At 37.1% G+C, this 17,638-nt stretch overlaps 1 protein-coding gene and 1 long non-coding RNA gene across 4 annotated transcripts in view; both read right to left on the bottom strand.

The window, feature by feature from the left end:
• Positions 1-17,638, bottom strand: part of grid2 (glutamate receptor, ionotropic, delta 2) — a 508,497-nt gene that overhangs the window by 171,435 nt on the left and 319,424 nt on the right. The window lies entirely within an intron of this gene.
• LOC120733477 lies at positions 455-17,075 on the bottom strand. The gene is made up of 3 exons (XR_005695833.1): positions 13,757-17,075; positions 9,691-9,699; positions 455-466 (listed from the first exon to the last, which is right to left on the bottom strand). It is a non-coding gene; the product is annotated as an uncharacterized LOC120733477 (long non-coding RNA).

Here is a 17,638-nt window from a genome sequence, read left to right as displayed (position 1 = left end):
GTGTGTGTGTGTGTGTGTGTGCTTGTTCTTTATATTGTTATAGGACTTTAAATGATTTATAAGCTGCTTTCTCTTGGAGTACAGCAGAAAATGGGGTGTGGTCTTTTCATTTCACACATCACTATTTATGTCCACAACCTATATAAAATATTCCTCTGTCTCTCAAGTTATAGTAGAAAAGTGGCTATTACAGCAAGCTTGACTCAGCTCACAAGCTTCCTTTTTTTCAAAGGTTCCTTTTATTTTTTTTGGACTCTATTAAAAAATATTAGCAACTATGGAATTATGGAACTAATTTTATTTTCAGTCCAGTCGTGTACCTGACCATTTTCAAAGAAATCAGTTTTTCTGTTTTGTTTTGTTTTAATTTAATTTATCAGTTCCACCAAATAGGTAACACACATTATTTGTGTGCATATATCATCACTCTGTCTCTAAACAAATAGCTCAATTTTTTAAATACATTCTGAGAAAGCCTCGCAGGGGTGTAGAGTGGAGTCGTGTTAAAAATACATTAAAATTTGGTATTAAAGGTCAACTTAATTTTTTAGTGTTTAAAAATAGACTAAAAGACTGATCTGAACTTCAAGTGATATAGTGTTTGTTGACAGTCCGAATGTCTGGAAGTGTGGGAGCTGATTGACCTGAGGCACCAACCAGAGGGCAGCAGGTCCAACAAGTGGTGAGCAGGGTGCAACGGGTCACGTGTGATGGCCCTGCTTTTCCTGAGACAGACTGAGTCATGTCCTTAAGAAATTGTAAAAAATCCAGCAAAGAGCCGACACAAAAACTGGGTGAAGTGAATAGCCCTTTACTTTATTTATCTACTGTTCGCCAGATCCTTGTCAGCATTTGCTTACTGGCTCAACTGCGAGGAGTTCAAGTGAGTACAGAGAAAAACAAAGCAGAAGAGAACAGAACACAGGTGAATTAATTTTGAAACAGCAGGTTTATGCTAAATACATATGATTTTCAAAACACAGATACAGAAAGGTTTTTATTTCCAGGTGTAGCAAAGAAAGTAGCAATGCTGCTGCAAGTGAGAGCCCTAACCCTGTACCAAAAAGCCAAAAGGCAGAGGAAAAGTCTGTCTGAAGAAACTGAAACCATAATGTCCCAAAAAGAAGGCTAGACAATATTAAATACTTCTACCTTCTACTCATCTCCCCAGCTGAACAATAAAAATTGAGCTTCATTCATTGTGCCTCATTGAAGACTACATTTACTTAGCTATGTATCTGCATCAATGGCTTGTGAACAAAACACGTTGAAATTTAAAATATGACGTCTCAACTTGCACAAAAAATATAAAATAAAAAATAACCAATACTTTAGCTTGAAGGTCCCCTTTATTGCTCAGTCTCAGTAGAGTTAATATAGTAAAGCATCCTCATTGCAAGTAGAAAAAAATTAATGGTTGCCCAGGGATTACATTTTTTTTTTTTGCGTACTTGCAGTGGAGGAGAAGCACTTGCAGTGACCAACTGGTCATGCAGAGGATGACTATGCAACACTCTTAACCTCTGGATAACCACTTTAGATCACAAGGCGATTAAATGGGTCACCTGTTGGGAAGCAGCCTGGTTCTAAACAAACTCTGTTCAGCTCAGAGTAACTGCAACAACTCTCAGCCAGATTGGGGAAGGTTTTCAAATAAGTGCTGTCTAATTTAAAAACACAAACAGATTGCGAACATCAATCAATTTGAGTCAGTCTGCCTCAATAAGCGTCATACATATGGGACTTTGTAATAGAGGACTCGACTCCCTTGGTTGCTAAGTGTTTGTATTCTGGTGGTATTTCTATATAAAAGCAAGGTTGCTAAACACCAGTGTCACTTTACAGTTCAGTTGCTGTCCTGCAGCAACTATGTCACTATTTGTGGAGAAATTTTGAAATTGACTTTCTGTTTAATGTGAATCTGCTGCAACATATTTGCAATTGATTAATCACAGTTAATTACCTAATTATCCCAAACAAATTGAATGTAATTAATAGCTTTAATCCACTCAACTCAATCACAAACTGACGGACTTAACATAGTTGCTCTGAAGATGGCAACTCACCAGGGGTGGCTGACGAACTGCTTCTCGACTGTGAAGCAACAATTTTAAATGCAAAGAAAGTCCAAGCTCATAGTACAGTCATGGTTTTTGTTTTGTTTTTTGGTAGTGCTGTGTTAACCAACCATAGATGGTTAACATGACAGTTTTTAGTGAACATCAAATGCTAATGTCATGGTTTTAAAGCCGGTTACTGCTACTTATAGCTGTGACAATGTATTACTTATCCAAACTTAAAGCTAGGACAAAAGATAACTTATGCTAACTAACTGTAAATAGTATTTACAGTTAGATACCGATGTATGTAAGTTATGATTTCACATATGTTATTCCTTCTGCTCCAAATATAACCAGAGAACATCCACTTCTGTCCAAGAAAATAACATGTTTGCATATGGAGTCAAGGAAAGTCACGTTCTGAATTAGTAACCATAATCATGTAATAACCTTACAACATGAACTTAAGCAATTACCAGTGGGGAGAAATAAAAAGTTCATATTAGTGTCATGGAATGAAGGGCTGGTGTTTGAGCAAGTAAAGGGAATAACCAGCTGTATATGGTGAGAGCAGCAGCTGCTGTGGTCCTCAGTTACACATCTGATGTGGTCTCCATGGGTTGAAGCATATGTTAAAGTTTTCAGCTGGAGGAGATGACCCCACTCATGCTTTGCAGTTAATTCTGTAGACTTTGACATACAGTAGGATTGGTAATTTTTACAAACTTTAATTTCTCCTCAGTTTCAAATGATGAAAAGACTAACTTATAAGGATATAAGGCCATTTAAGTATTATAAAATGATGTAAGCAAACAATGTCAGCTGTGAAATTAAGTTACTGAGCTCACATTTTATTGACACAACTTAAAATTAACTGACCCTGTCAAAGTTACTCTGTAGTTAAGATAGTTTTGACACATAAATTCAACGTGTCTTTCGTGATTTGATCAGAGTAAACAACCTCTACAGTATGCCTTTTACTTCCAAAGACAGAGGGTAGTCATTTTGTGTTAAATTATCCTTGTCAAAAGACAACAGTTCATCTCCAACATGAGGCATCTGTACAGGAGCAAATCTATACCGTGTGGAATTAAAATAAAAACACTTGAAAGATAAAAGTCACATTTGGGCTATCAAAATAAATGGATGGAATGGCATGTGACCTTGTGCTGATTCATTGTGTTTTCACAGGAAACCAACTCTAAACAGCTGCAGCCTGTGCCTGAGGTGGGTGGTAATAAGTTACATTTACTCCTCTACATTTACTTAAACAGCTCTTCTCAGTAAATTGTGCTTGTTTTAATGCCACTTAGCTTTCAGTATGTACACCTAGGAACATTTTAACACAGTAATTGTTAGATCATTTTTTGTGTTATAAGTGCTCTTTAGTGAAAGCATTAGCACAGCAGTATTTTGTTGTTTGCATGCTGTGTGCTGTAGCAAACAGGCCTGTTCATGCAGGAGGCCAGAATTTGGATTAAAAGACACAGCTTTTTGAGACTTTTTGGCTCCCCATAGCAGGAGACATGCCATTGTCAAGCAGGAACAGATAGCAAGACAATGATGAGACTTATTTTCTCAGCTATAACTGTACTCCATGTGCCTCACATAATAAGGGGCTTTTACTTCTAACTGACAAGAATTAAATGACTAGAGTAACATAAAGTCCACTTTCAGGTTCTCATTGGTCTTCAGAAGGACTGGAATAAAAAAATGCTGTTTAACCTTTCATTTGTCACTTATACCTCAGTCAAAAGCTGTTTTCACCTGAATTTTGGACAAAACCAGGGAATCAGATCATGATATTTTCCATAGCTGTCTTAAAAATGTCATTTAAAATGGTCCACTTCAGATACATTTGCACCAGCTGGACAGAGTGCACAGCAGGCAGTGCGTATGACTAGCAGTAACTGCACTGGGATATTAGCCTCACTATTGACACACAGGTGCAGTCCAAAATGACAAATAATCTGCACTCAAAAACTGGCAGGTTTAATGCCTGATCATTTGAGCTTTTTCATGCACCTCTGTCAGGTCGTAATAAAGTTCAAAAACATCAGGGCTGCTGTGCGTGTGTGGTGCTAAAATGGCCACACTTAGACTGCAGCTATTTCAGCGTATACCTGGGTATTACATCTAATGAGTACAGCATACTGACACAAACTAAACAATCTCATTTAGAATTTCAATTACACACTTCATTTACAACAAGAACCTCCCACTATGCTCTTGATCAGAGAGCATGTAGGCTGCTTGATAAATAAGTTATTAAACACAACAAGGAGGCAAAATGCCTTCTGCAAAAATCAAATTCACGAGGCACTGTGCCCTGAAACTAAAGCAAAGCTCACATATTAGATCAACTGACCCTAAAGACATATTACATCTTCTGCCTTCTCAATTATCAAATCATTTTAGTCCTCTATTTCCTGCTGGGCTTGTGGGAGGGAGACTTTTTGACACTGAACCTGATCCGATTACAGAGATGAGTGAGAAGTGGATAACGTAGCCGTCTGCAAGTCTGCAAACCATGTTCAAGTGCAGAATTTGTATCTTTTGCATCTGAGAGGAAAAGAGAGACACCCTCAAGTATATTCTGAGAATCTGGAGTTTTATCAAAACACCATCAACCCCTGTGAGGAGAATCTGTTTATAACAAAACACAGGGAAAGGGATAATGAGATTAAGGGACGGGTGGATAAAAGACAAGAAGAATTGTAAAAGGAAAAAGGTGATCTGAAAAATGCAACCACAAGGCAACAGTGAAAAGGCCACATCTTTCAGCCATCTTCAACTATCAGCTATTCTGCAAGCTCTTAAATAATAAGGTGTAATGCAACTGCTCTGGGAGGTCAAAACACCTTCCAAGCTGAGAAAAAGATCCAAACCACATAAGCTAAAACCACAGTTCACAATATTCTCCTCTTGCTACAGTTCAAATATGAAAAAGACTCAAGTTTATTTATAACTATATGAGATTATATACTTAACTGAATTTTAGTAAGGAAACACTTTTTGGAACTGTATTCTTCAGTAGTCAGACATTTTTATCTGTTAGATACTACTTGTACTCTCTGCAAAGAAAAAAAGATGACATTGCACAACAGTGTAAATGTCAGATGTTCTTCTTAAAAGCTACTATGTTGTTTGTGACCATCCAGCCATACACAATAAGAGGCTTTCGGGTAGGCAAGCCTCATTCTTTATTGTCAGCCATAAGTGGGGTACTGTACTTACAGCAACTCTGTGTTTTCTGCTGAAACATTGCATGCTTTTATCAGTTCCCTGTTACCCCCACCACCCCACCCTTCCAAGTCTTTCAACCATGATCATATTCCCATTTGTCCTTTTTCACTGCACACTCTTTCTGCATTCTTCCTTTTCATTTCTGGTTTTATTGTGCTTCATCTCCCTCTGTTTCTCCTTTTTCATTCAACCCAGATAATACCATGTATTAACATCTACTACATCTTCAACACCATAAATCCTATTACAGGCTATGCGCAGAGAGATGGGAGAAAAAGTGAAGTAGAAAGCTTCTTTTCATCCTACTTATTCTATTATTTATCTCTAAACAACACACTCTCATCAGTGGGTGGGTATATCATGGCCAATCTTAAGTTGGGTAACTACTACTGTGTACTCCAACACACGCACTGAGGCGGGGGAAGACAGTGGGGGTATATATACAGTATATATTCTGATTTATTTCAGTAACTCACAAGGGCTGCAGAGCAGAACAAGCACTAGCATCACCAGCTGCTGCTCAAAATGGCAGAGTTAGAGTTCATACACCAGATGAGGTACTTATTGTTGCATCAGCATCAGAGTGTATTTGTTCTTATTCATTTATGTGCACAGAGCTTATGCATGCATTTATGTGCAGCCTGTATCACTACAGCCACATTCTCTGTCTGTCGGAAACACGGCACGATTAGGAAATTTCTCCCCTGCTATTTTTTCCCCGTCAAATATCTGCAACACTTCTCTAATACTCAGCGTCTGACTTTTCCTAAAATTGTGTTAAGAAATGTCCCCTATTATAAATTGCCCAGATAAAGGCAAATGTGAAAAATCATTTATAGTTATCATTGCCAGCAGGTACAATTTACCCTGACTGTGCCTAGACCTTTGATTTGGGACATCTTGCATCGTGACATGAAACAGCAGTTTCTCACTTGAAGGACGGCTTGTCCACTGAGCACCACAGGAGGACTAATGATTTGCCAATTTGTGCCATGGCTGGGACCATCACCATTATTGAGCAGGGATATTTTAAATATGCTTGAAACCCAGTGTGTCAGCAGGCTTGACATCAGTAATAATTAAGAAGGCATTAGATTCAACAGCATATACTACATTGGTCTCCAGTAACCAATTAGAGAAAACCGAGGCCACTTTCCTTATGGAAATTGGTTTGAGTGCACAGAGTAATCAGTTTTAAGATAGAAACTGAGGATTCCTCCACTTCCTTTAAATTTTGTACTATTTGATTTAAAAAGCTGATAAATTTGCATATTTAAAAATTTTGTGTGGATATTGCAACACCTTTTGTGCCAACATTTGTGTTTATTAAACCAAAGCCCTAATAATGTCTCCATGTAATTACCATGTAAGACACAAGTCATAGGACAATCTTCAGTATGGAGACAATGTAAATCAGGATTGCACTTGCTCAGTGAATTATGTGAAGAAGAGTTTAATGATCAGGACATTTTAGGACTGCTGCCATTGTCAGCAATCCAAATGTCGCCAACATATTGTTTCTTGTTTTTATTAATACCTATTGCCCTGCTTTATATCGGTAAAAAACACACATGCTAGTTTTACTTTACTTACACTGTTTTCTTGAGTTCAAATCACCCCCACACACAAGTGTAACCCAGTTCAGACGACACAAATGCATCTTGTAAGAAGTGTTATATAAATATAGTTTATCATTAAATTATTTTATTCCAATAGCAAATACAAAAGGCCCTGCATTTTTTAAGGATATCTTTGCTCGAGGAAACAGAGAAAAGTTTCAACTATTTGTATGCTTGTAACTATGTTTTGAAAGTGGTTAAAAAAATTGGGAGGGCATAGAGTGCATGAGGAGTGTGCAGGTGAGATTAAGCATCTATGTGTGTGTGTGTTTGCACGAGTATGTAGGTGCTTGTGTACAAAGCAGGAAAACAGAGGAAAGAGAAAGAGGCAACAGATAAGGACATTGCCAAACTGAAAAAAATGTGCAATGACAACCTTACACAGGCCTTCTCCTCCTATACCCAACCCCCAGCTCCTTCACCGCCACACACACCTGTATCATCTCTGAAGTACTTCCTGGCATCCCCATTAGTGGCTCCACTAGCAGTAGTCAATAGTGCTAACCTTTGGTGCTCTACACACACACGCACACACGTGTGTATTTATACACACACTACACACACACACACACACACACACACACAACCTCTCAGCCCTTTAGTTGTAATGCTCTGTAATCATTGTGCTCCCAGCTCCATGTGCACCGATAAAGCCTTAATGTCATCACACATCACACACACGTGCACACACACCCTGTTTGTTAAGATAAGAACATAATACCATCTCTGTCTGGTGATAAAGTTCAAGGAGCCCTTGAAGGGCCCTTTTAAGTGCACTGGAAAATGGTGAGCAGAAAATGCTATCTCTCCAGGTAAGCGTGTGTCTGCTTCGTGTGACACCAAACAGACACACGCAGAAAGTACAAATATTATGACATAACCTCAAAGGGACACGAACCTTCAATAGACCCTGCAGCGAAGGAATACTGTAATTATCAACCTTGGGTTATTTTGTTGTGGCCATGTAGTACAGGTGGTGAGAAAGATTGCTTTGCCCTGGCAAAATAATAAACACACACACACACACGCACACACACACAATAAAACAAACTCCTGCTGGGATGGCACAAAAGATACACACACCACAATTTAGGTTGTTTGTGGTAAATGTTCTCCATCAGAATGCTCAGGATGTTACAGTAGAACTGCACACTGACAGCCTATCCCCGAGGCTTGAATCCACACCGCAACCCTATAAATGTCATAAAAACAGCATTCGCCCTAAAAGTGCTGTTCATCTTTTCCATCATAGTCTGAAACCAGCGATGAGAGGTAGATTGAAGAGCTAAAATGTGGGGTTGGTTTTGTCTATGGCAATGTTGCAGCTGCACAAGCAAAAGTGGTAGACAGAGAACCTCCAGAGGGTGATTGAGAAAACTGCAGTAGAGGAAGAAGTCAAAAAGTCCATATGAAGACGTTTAAAGAGAGGTTGCACAATGAAATATTTTTCATTCTTTTTGAGCAGTTGCCCAAAACACAAATGAAGCTGCGGCTCATTTAAGTCTTCCACTAAATCCACAATAAACCAGAGTTTGGTTTCATCATTATTATCATTATTATTATTATGTCTAGAATCACATCTTCACCGCCTTGGAGTTGTGGGAAGCAATGACACATGTACAGCTCACTCTATGCACTCATGTGAAAAACTAAATATACCCCATGATTTGCTAGCTTGCAAGGCCTCCTTTTGCAGCAATGAAATCAAGTAAAAATGTTCAGAATCAGTCTCTCACACCATTGTGGAGGCCCCACTCTACTGTAGAAAGTTGCTTCAGGTTATTGAGGTTTACAGACAATTTATCTGCACGGTTCTCTTAAGGTCCTACCACAGCATTTCAATCAGGTTGAGGTCTGTAATCTGGCTGGGCCATTGCAACACTTTGACACTCTTTACATTCTCTTATAAATTTGTTGGCATTGCATTATCCAATTTGGGCCCGTCTTTAGTTTTCAAACATACACCCTTTGGAATACTGATGAGTTCATGGACAACACAATGACTGCAAGATCCCCAGATTCTGTGGCTGCAAAACAAGCCAAAATCATCACCCTTCTACCACTGTGCTTGACACTTTCTATGGGGTGTTTGTACCAATATGTTGTGTATTTTGTTGTGTTTTTTTGTCAAATGTGGTGTAGTCGTGAAGCTTTTGCTCCAGAAGCTCTTGGATTTGCTGTATTTTCTCTAAGCATTTCACAGTCTGTGACCTTGAGGTAAATTTGCTGTAACGTCCACTTCTGGGAAGATCGTGGCATTGCGTAAACACATACATGAATGCTCCAGACCAACTAACTGCCAAAAAGTCTGCTTTTATAGAGGTACCCACGCTTGCAGTTTTTCAGCTCATCAAGTGCATTTATATTAGCTCGTATCATTGGAGAAACAGTAAGAATGTACTTTGTTTATGATAGGACTGCAGTTCTTTCAAAATTTACACCTATTCAAAACATCAAAAGTTGCTTAGAAATGTTCTTCTTCACGTGGCTGTATGTTGCAGATCCACATCCTTTGACTATAGGCCAGATATTTCGACAGACTTTGAAGACTCATTTATCAAATAATTTCAGTCTGGCCATTTTGGCCAATACTATGCTGTCTGGTCTAAGAGGGATCTTTTCTTTCATATCTTTAGGGAACCGCTGAGAAAGTGACTGTGTATATGTCTGTGCTTGATGACACAATCTAAATGTCACTTCACGGAAGGAGGAACACCTAAATGCAGCACTTTATTCAGGAGACAAATTTGTCTGTATGTGTTCACATTTATTGACTCTCCTTTGTTCTTGCTCCTTCAGCGTAAGAGAGCACATCTGTGTGTTTTCACCCGCAGTGTTTACCTCATCCGTTTATTTCATCTCCAAATATTCACCCTTCACATTCTACATCATCTGTTTATATCTAGTTTTCGACGTCTTGTTTCTGAGTCACTCTTAATCATTCTTCCAGTGACCTGTACCAAGAAGTAAATACAATTTTTACACTCATGAAAGTGCCAGGCATGTACTATTAATCAAAACTAACCTGAATAATCTATATTGTAACTGACAGAAACTCAATAAGTTTCTGTCTTCCCTACAATAACTTAAATCACCACATCTCTGCTCCTCTTTATATCCCACCCCCACATGCCACTTTTTCTACCAGAGTTGCTCTCTCGAGATCTTTTTCATTCTCCTTTCTTTACACACCCACCTTCTTTTCGCAGTAGTCACCTTTACATAACTTTGCTTCGTAAAATAAACTTCATTGCCCTTCACTCGACCCTTTCCCTCCATGCTATTCCATCAAGAACTACTTTCCTATTTTTTACGCCGTCTGCTACATGTCCCATAATTATAAGGGTCAACATTTGCTCCTCAAGCTCCATTGCCAAAGTAAAGACGCCAACAGAGCAGCAATCTGTGTGTAATGCCAAGATGAAGAAAACCTAAATAACTCGAACAACTCACTCAAACTACCCACAAATCATCATGATAATAACTGTCATTTTCTAACCTTCAATTTTATTTTGACAAGGCCCAGCAATATTTGAGTGGTTAATATAGGAGACATTCAGTAAAAGTTTACTTTAGACTGAGAGAATGCAAAATGGTGCCCTTCATGTGTCAGTAAGCAAAAAGCAAAAGAGGAAGCACGTGGGAAGATACGAAAAGGGGGATTATATTGGAGTTTATTTTCAACAATATTGAGTCGCAGTTTGTATATTTCTGTGCTGGCATTCCTCCAAAATCCTTTAATTTCTTGTACTATTTGATATATACTCAAATAGTCCAGTAATACTGTGGTTCTCAGTATAATTAACAATTACTGTGTCAGTCAGCCAGAGTATGAATCTACACCAAAGTTATTAAATCAAACCACTGAATGCATTCATTAATACGCTCAGATTAGCCATGACATCAATCTATCTTGTAAATCGATGCATAATGAATGCTTGCTTAGGAGTTCTTTTTCATTCCTAATATAATATGAAAAATGAAATATAATATACATGTAATACAATATGTCCTGTAGAAAATGTTGTCTTTTTTTTACTGTAATTGACAGCATACATTGTCTCTCACAAGCATATATTTCACGGCCCTTTGGTCCAAAAAGAATCAGGATAATTTATTATAAATTGTGGAAAATTTATATGCAGAGTGTTGATGAGAAAATACATATTCATCAGTGGCAATGGAGCAGGGCAGAATCACAACACCTGATTTAAGGCTCCATTTGCAGTGGAAACCTCTTAATGCCGTCCCCTCGGGGATGATTATAGCAAATGAATTAAAGGGGACATGTAATGCACATTTCCAGGTCCATATTTTCATTCTGGTGCCCCACTGGTGTATTTTTTGCATGATTTACAATTTAAAAAGACACATTTATCTTAAAATGGCCTTCACGTATTCTCTTGGCTCAGCCTCTGTCCAAAAAAAAAAAAAAAAGCCACTGCAGTGTAATTGTTTGTAAGTCTTCAACCCAGTAAGTCCAATCTATTCTAATAAGCCAGTTTTTAAAACTTGCCCTTGTTTAGGCACAAAAGTATAAAAGATTCTCTGTACAAACCAAAGTTAATGATTTATGATGCACAAATGATCTGAGTCATGACAATCTATTTAAACTGACCAATTATATGCTTCCCCTCACTGAAATCAAAATAGATAAAACATTCTCAAAACAATTGTCCTTGGTAAAGTATTGTCCACTGTCAGCAGAATTTACAATGAATGGATTGCCAATGAAGCACCAATCTAAAATGTTTTTAAAAAATCCTATAACAAATTCCACTGTGGCTCATGACCTGAATTTCATCCACCGTCACCCCTTTCAGAAAAGCAGTTGTTCTCACTGTCTCTCATTCCACTATTTCTCTGACTGTTATTTCTGATAATGCGTACCATTATTTTAAACGGGTAAAATCAGCCCCAACCATAAGTCATTATTTTATATAATAGCTTTTTTAAAGGCTTTTTGTTTGATTAAACTGTACATTTAATATACCTGTTTCATCGCAGACATTTTGACTCATTACAGCGAGAAAGCACAGTTGTAATAATGATGGCTCATTAATATGGTTATATTAAGCGCCCAAGACATGACAGTGAATCTGTATGCACCAAAGAAGGGCCTGCCTCAGTGGAGCACAGCCATTATTACTATCCCCCGCTTTCCCTACTGTGATAGCTGAAGACATCTGCTGTGAGAAGGGTTTATATAAGCATGTGGATGTATTTTAAATCAAAGAGAGTCAGAGGAAATCAACATCTACATCTAAAAGTCCAACTTTTCTACCATCTCATATAGTAACAGCTGCACAGCTGATGAGTCAGTTGGGTATTCATTTGTCAGCATAAACTTTGATACCACACAAAATAATGCCAAACAAAGTATAGCGGAGGGAAATGTTATACATACAGTACAGTAATCAGTCACCTGTGAAATGCTAAGATGCAGTCAACCGAATTTTATCACATTTACCGTAAAGAAAGAATTAAATTAAATGTGTGTCTGTCTGCGTCAGTTCAACTTATATTAGCTATATCTTCCATATTCCTACATTTTCTGAACGCAAGGAGAGTTTTTTTTGGACAGGCCGTTAGCTGCCATCTGCTGCTGCACTTCCTGAGGCTAACTGCTCTTTGTGGATTTAGCCAACTACAGTGCTTAATAGATTTATTAGATCACAACCCAATATAAGGTTTATGTGACAGGTGCAATAAATTAAGCAGTGTTGGTAATTACCAAAATCATTTTTTTGTTTCTGCCGTGGTTAAACAAACAATATGAGCAAGTTCATGATCAAAATGATATTTTCAATGCTAAAATATAATCATTGTTATCCATAAATGTTCAAATGTGTTGTTTTACAAAAATCCAAAGCACATAATTATATTTTTTTAATTAAGATGCCAAATTAAAGATATTTTCTTGCAATCCAGAAAGTGACTGAATGTTATCTTTAATAAATTTTTGACTTCGCAGAGAAGTCCAGTGAACTAGCTCAAATGTGGGGATAAAAACATGCTGGTCACAAACACATCGTAAAAACTATTTGTGTGTAATGATGAAAGCCATGACTTTTGAAAAAATGTAAGTAAAAAAAAATGAAGCAAGAAACATAAAAATATAAAAACCCCAAAACAAAAACAACAAATAAAAAGTTGCTCCATAAGATTGTTTTTCAGCTAGGTAGATGCAGAAGTACTGTGAGGGTGTACATGAGAAAGGGAAAAAGTCAAAGTCAAATTTATTTATATAGCACATTTAAAATGACAACTGTTGACCAAGGTGCTGTACAATTAAGATAATTAAAAGAAATAAAAACATAGGGAGACATGATAAGAGTTAAGAAAAAGAATCATAAAATTTTAAGATTTGAGTGAGAAATAAGATAAATAAAAGTAACACAAGCTCATTCTGAAAAAGGATGAGTGACTAAACTAAATCAGTGGCTTGAGTAGAAAGAGAGTTCCAGGCTGCACCATAAATGAAATGGCTTTATAGTATTTTTTATTTAATTTATATATTTATACATTGCGTTTGCTATTTTACAACTACAGGGTTTAACATTTTAGAACAGTAAAAAATAAATTTATATTAGTTACAATTCACCAATACACAGTGACTAGAAAACATTGATTTAAACATCTGAATAATTTAATAATTGCAGGATATCAGCATTATGGAAAACTTAAAAATTAATTTGGAAGAATATTATTTTGTTTGGGTTCAGCCTATCTGTAAAAAAAGAGTATATAAAAAAAAACAACAGCGCTCCATATTTATCATATTAAACATGTCACAGCCTAAATTTTAAATTTCATCAAACTGCCTGCTACAGACGTCAAACAGTGAAAGTTTGTAATTGCACTTCAACTAACCTGCAGTCACTCTCAATCATCTACCATCTGTTCTGACCTGCCCCAATCACCCTGCTCATCAGACTCCGCTTCTCCAGCTCTGCTCACTTCAGTTCTGGTTTTCCTGCTTCCCTACGCAGCAAAAAACCTGCCCAGTTCTCCATACATTTAGTCAACCACTTTGTGATATCCATTCAAAACTCCAATAGATATTCATCTTTTTTCAAAGTCTAGTCCCCATTACATTTATCTATCATCAGATTTTGCAATTGAATTAATTCTAACATTAGCGCTCAGAAAGATGTAAAAAAGAGGAAAATGCAAACAGATAAAAAAGAACAAAAAAACCACCCTTGAAGCTGTTACAACAACAAAAAAAAGAGCCACATAACTAAACTATACCAACAAATTTCACAACTTTCCAAGTTCCTTGTGTGCTTAATGTTTTTTCTTCAGGCATTTTACAGACATGGCAGAGGAGGATCATAGATCATGAGGCCTTTATGTACCATTTCTATGTGAAATTGGAAAACTGTCAGCAAAAGAGAGATTACACAGACATGAAAGTATGATCAAGGATACATAAATAAGAAGCAAGCTGTCCCAGGTTGGTATTATAATTCATCAAGTGACTGAGCCAAGGCAGGGAAACAGCCAGCAATTCAAGATGCATTATGTGTATTATGCTGGCTTTCTTATTGTGTAGAATACATAGAATGTTTTAATGTTCTACCTCCCCCTATTCTGCTGACATATACTTTTCACCATATGAAATACTCTTGTCCTTGTTGATTCATATACTCTACATTACCCAGTTGTGTTAGTTCAACACCGCCTCTCTATTTTAGATTTTTTTAGGCATAAAAGACAACCACAGAAGGCTTTACTAAAGAAAAAAAAAAACACTCTTGCAGTGGATGGAGACTTCAGTGAATACATTATTCAACATGTCCTATAAAGAATATTTTTCTTCATGTTTCATTTGTGACATCTGTCATCTTTGGAATAATCTCCAACTTGTTTGATGGTCCTTCAAGTAAGAAATGTCAGTTACAGAGAAAATAGTCCCAAAATGTCAACGTTTTAAAATTTTAACGCTTTAAGATCAAATGGCAAAATTCATATTTTCAACTTCTTTGCATATCTAATATGAAGTCTCTGTGTGTATGTGTTGAGGCAGAGATAAGGATAGGCAGAAGACCAGTTTCTCAGAGTAAATTCTGACTCACTGTATTATATACTAGTACATTTGTTCTTAACAATAAATACTGACTCATTAGTTCATGCTTTATCTGCATAAACAAAACTATTAGTGGTGAAAAAAGTGCTGACTGATGCACAACTGGAGAGAAAAGTTTTCTTTTTAAAGAACAGGACCACCTAGTTATCACTTATGGTGCCCTATCATTTATTGTTCTTAATTTATGGAGCAATTTTAGTTATTTATTTTCTGTTTTCTACTTTTCTTCTACTTTTTGACTACTTACCAGCTGTGTTACTCTTGCTGCTTTAAGAATCATCTCAAGCTGCACGTAAGATGAAAGTTGCATGAAAGGAGCATAAGAGGGGAAATCGCCTTTCATGTCTTTATATTATCCTCTTATTGGTTATTTATTTGCACTGAGTCCAGGGAAATCACAAAGAGTAATATTTTTAATAGAAAAACAGTCCCAGGGTAAAAATCCAACTTTACTCTTATGTCTACATGAAGTGGATGGAATAAGGAAATGAATGCATCGTCAAGAAACCTTGCTGCCAGTGGCTAGCAACTCGGCCATATGTACCAGATTGAAAAAAGGCAACAGAGCAGGAAAATGTTAAATAATGCAGAAAATTGAATGGGAATGTTGGGCTTCAGATTAGTTTGTGTGGTGAAGTGAAAGGATGTGCTTGGAGAGGGATGTTCTGCTGAGAATTCAGAAGATGCTGGACTATAATCTTCACAAGAAGGAATTTAGAAAAGGAAGGATGGATGAAAACAATAATCTGACAATTAAAAAGAGATAAGCCAAGAGGTACACTTCACCTTATTGTAAATTTAAACAGGCAACTGGCAAACTTGTTGCTTTAAGTTATGATCATGACGTTAATGGTGATTGAACAATTTAGTGGCTATGTAATGACATACTTAGTTTTCAAATTAGTTCCAAATATGTTTGCATTCGGTAACATGGTAATATTTGCCACCGGGTACAAAACGTCCTTGTGCAGCTTAAAATGTAAGTGGACAGCAGTTAAATTGAAAAAGTAGAAGAGTTTAGTCGTCAGAGGAGTCAAAGAAGGTGAAGAGGAAGAGCGACAGAAACTCAAAGTAAAACAAGAGTTAACCTCGGACAGTGAGGCATAGATCAGGGCAATAGTATAAAAGCATTACTAAAGCATTGAGTGTTCCCCAGAGCCCAGTGCCATTTAAAGGACTCCGAGAGCACAAAAAAAATCCCTCTCTGGTCTCACAAGATAAAAATGTTCTCCAATGTTTGTTTGTTTTTTTCCAAGCACTATCTCTCACAAACACCAGACATCATCACCTGGCTAACACTATCCTTACAGTGAAGCACAGAAGTGGCATCAAAACACTGTGTAGGGTTTCTCACCAAACAGGGTCAAAGTGCTTAGGGGCTAAACTGAGGGATAAATGCAGCCAAACACATAGAGGTCCTAGAAGAAACACAGTGACATGAGATTGGGATGATGGATTACTATTCAGCACCAGAGTGGCATTAAGTAGTATTGCAACACTGAAGTAGATATAAGACAGTTGTCTTGTCCTCAAGTGGCATAACCAAAGCTTGTAAGAGCTCCCAGATGTCAAAGCTCAGTGCCCTAGATGAAAATCCAAAATGTAATTTACGTAAATGATATTTGGATTTTCAATACACCACGAAAAACTAAAAATAAATCTCTGAACTTTTGAACTTTTTTTTGTGATTTCCTGCCTCTTTGGAGCTAAAAGAGGCCACCCAAACACATGAGATATCAATGGAAAGCCCAAGATGTCCTCTATTTAGTACATCAGGACTTAGTAGGGAAGCTCAAATAAGTCAAAAGATATACATACAAAGATCTTATACAAAGATATAAACAAATGTCCATTACAGAGGACATGAATGAATAGGCTGGTTCTCAGGAGGATATACTTGAGAAATGGTAATATGGGTTTTTAGCCTCAATTGACAGTAAAAATGATAATTTCACTCATCTAAAATTAACCTCCTAGGACCTGGTGTCCACATATGTGGACATCACATTTTGGGTTGTAAAGACCAAAATACAAAATCTTGCTCTACAAGGACCTGATATCCACTTATGAGGACAGTATACTGTCACTGTTCTATCGAAATTTAAAATAATTGTCCCCATCTAAAAAAAAAAAATCAATCAGCCTAAAAAAGGAAAGAGAAATTAAAAATGCAAGCCATGAAAGAGTTCGGGTCTTAGGAGGTTTAACTCACAACCTGACTTGTTACAGGTTGTGGTGGGAGACTACAGCAGAGAGCCACAGAGCCTTTGGTAAATGGGCTGGATCACACATAGTGCTTTTCTACTCTACTTGAGGACTTAAAGCACTATATACAACATGCCTCATTCATCCATCTAAGTGCTTTATGTCTAATATTCACATACATTGACACAACCAAGAAAACTTTCTGAATAGTAGGTGATCTGCTGCTCCATCTCCTTAGTGATAGCCACTTCTGACATAAAGCAACATATAAATAACACATTACTAAACAGCAAATTACGAATGAATCATGAATGTATACGTCAAGCATTCATTCTCACTTGAAACATTTCCACTGGCTTTGCTCCTCTTTATCACAAAATCATCACCAATAAGTACTTTAAACGAAAAGACCGAAG

This window comes from Simochromis diagramma, unplaced genomic scaffold, assembly GCF_900408965.1.
Source record: "Simochromis diagramma unplaced genomic scaffold, fSimDia1.1 OVJJ01000284.1, whole genome shotgun sequence".
In the NCBI taxonomy this organism is placed as follows: Eukaryota; Metazoa; Chordata; class Actinopteri; order Cichliformes; family Cichlidae; genus Simochromis; species Simochromis diagramma.
This window is presented reverse-complemented; position numbering and strand designations above follow the sequence as displayed.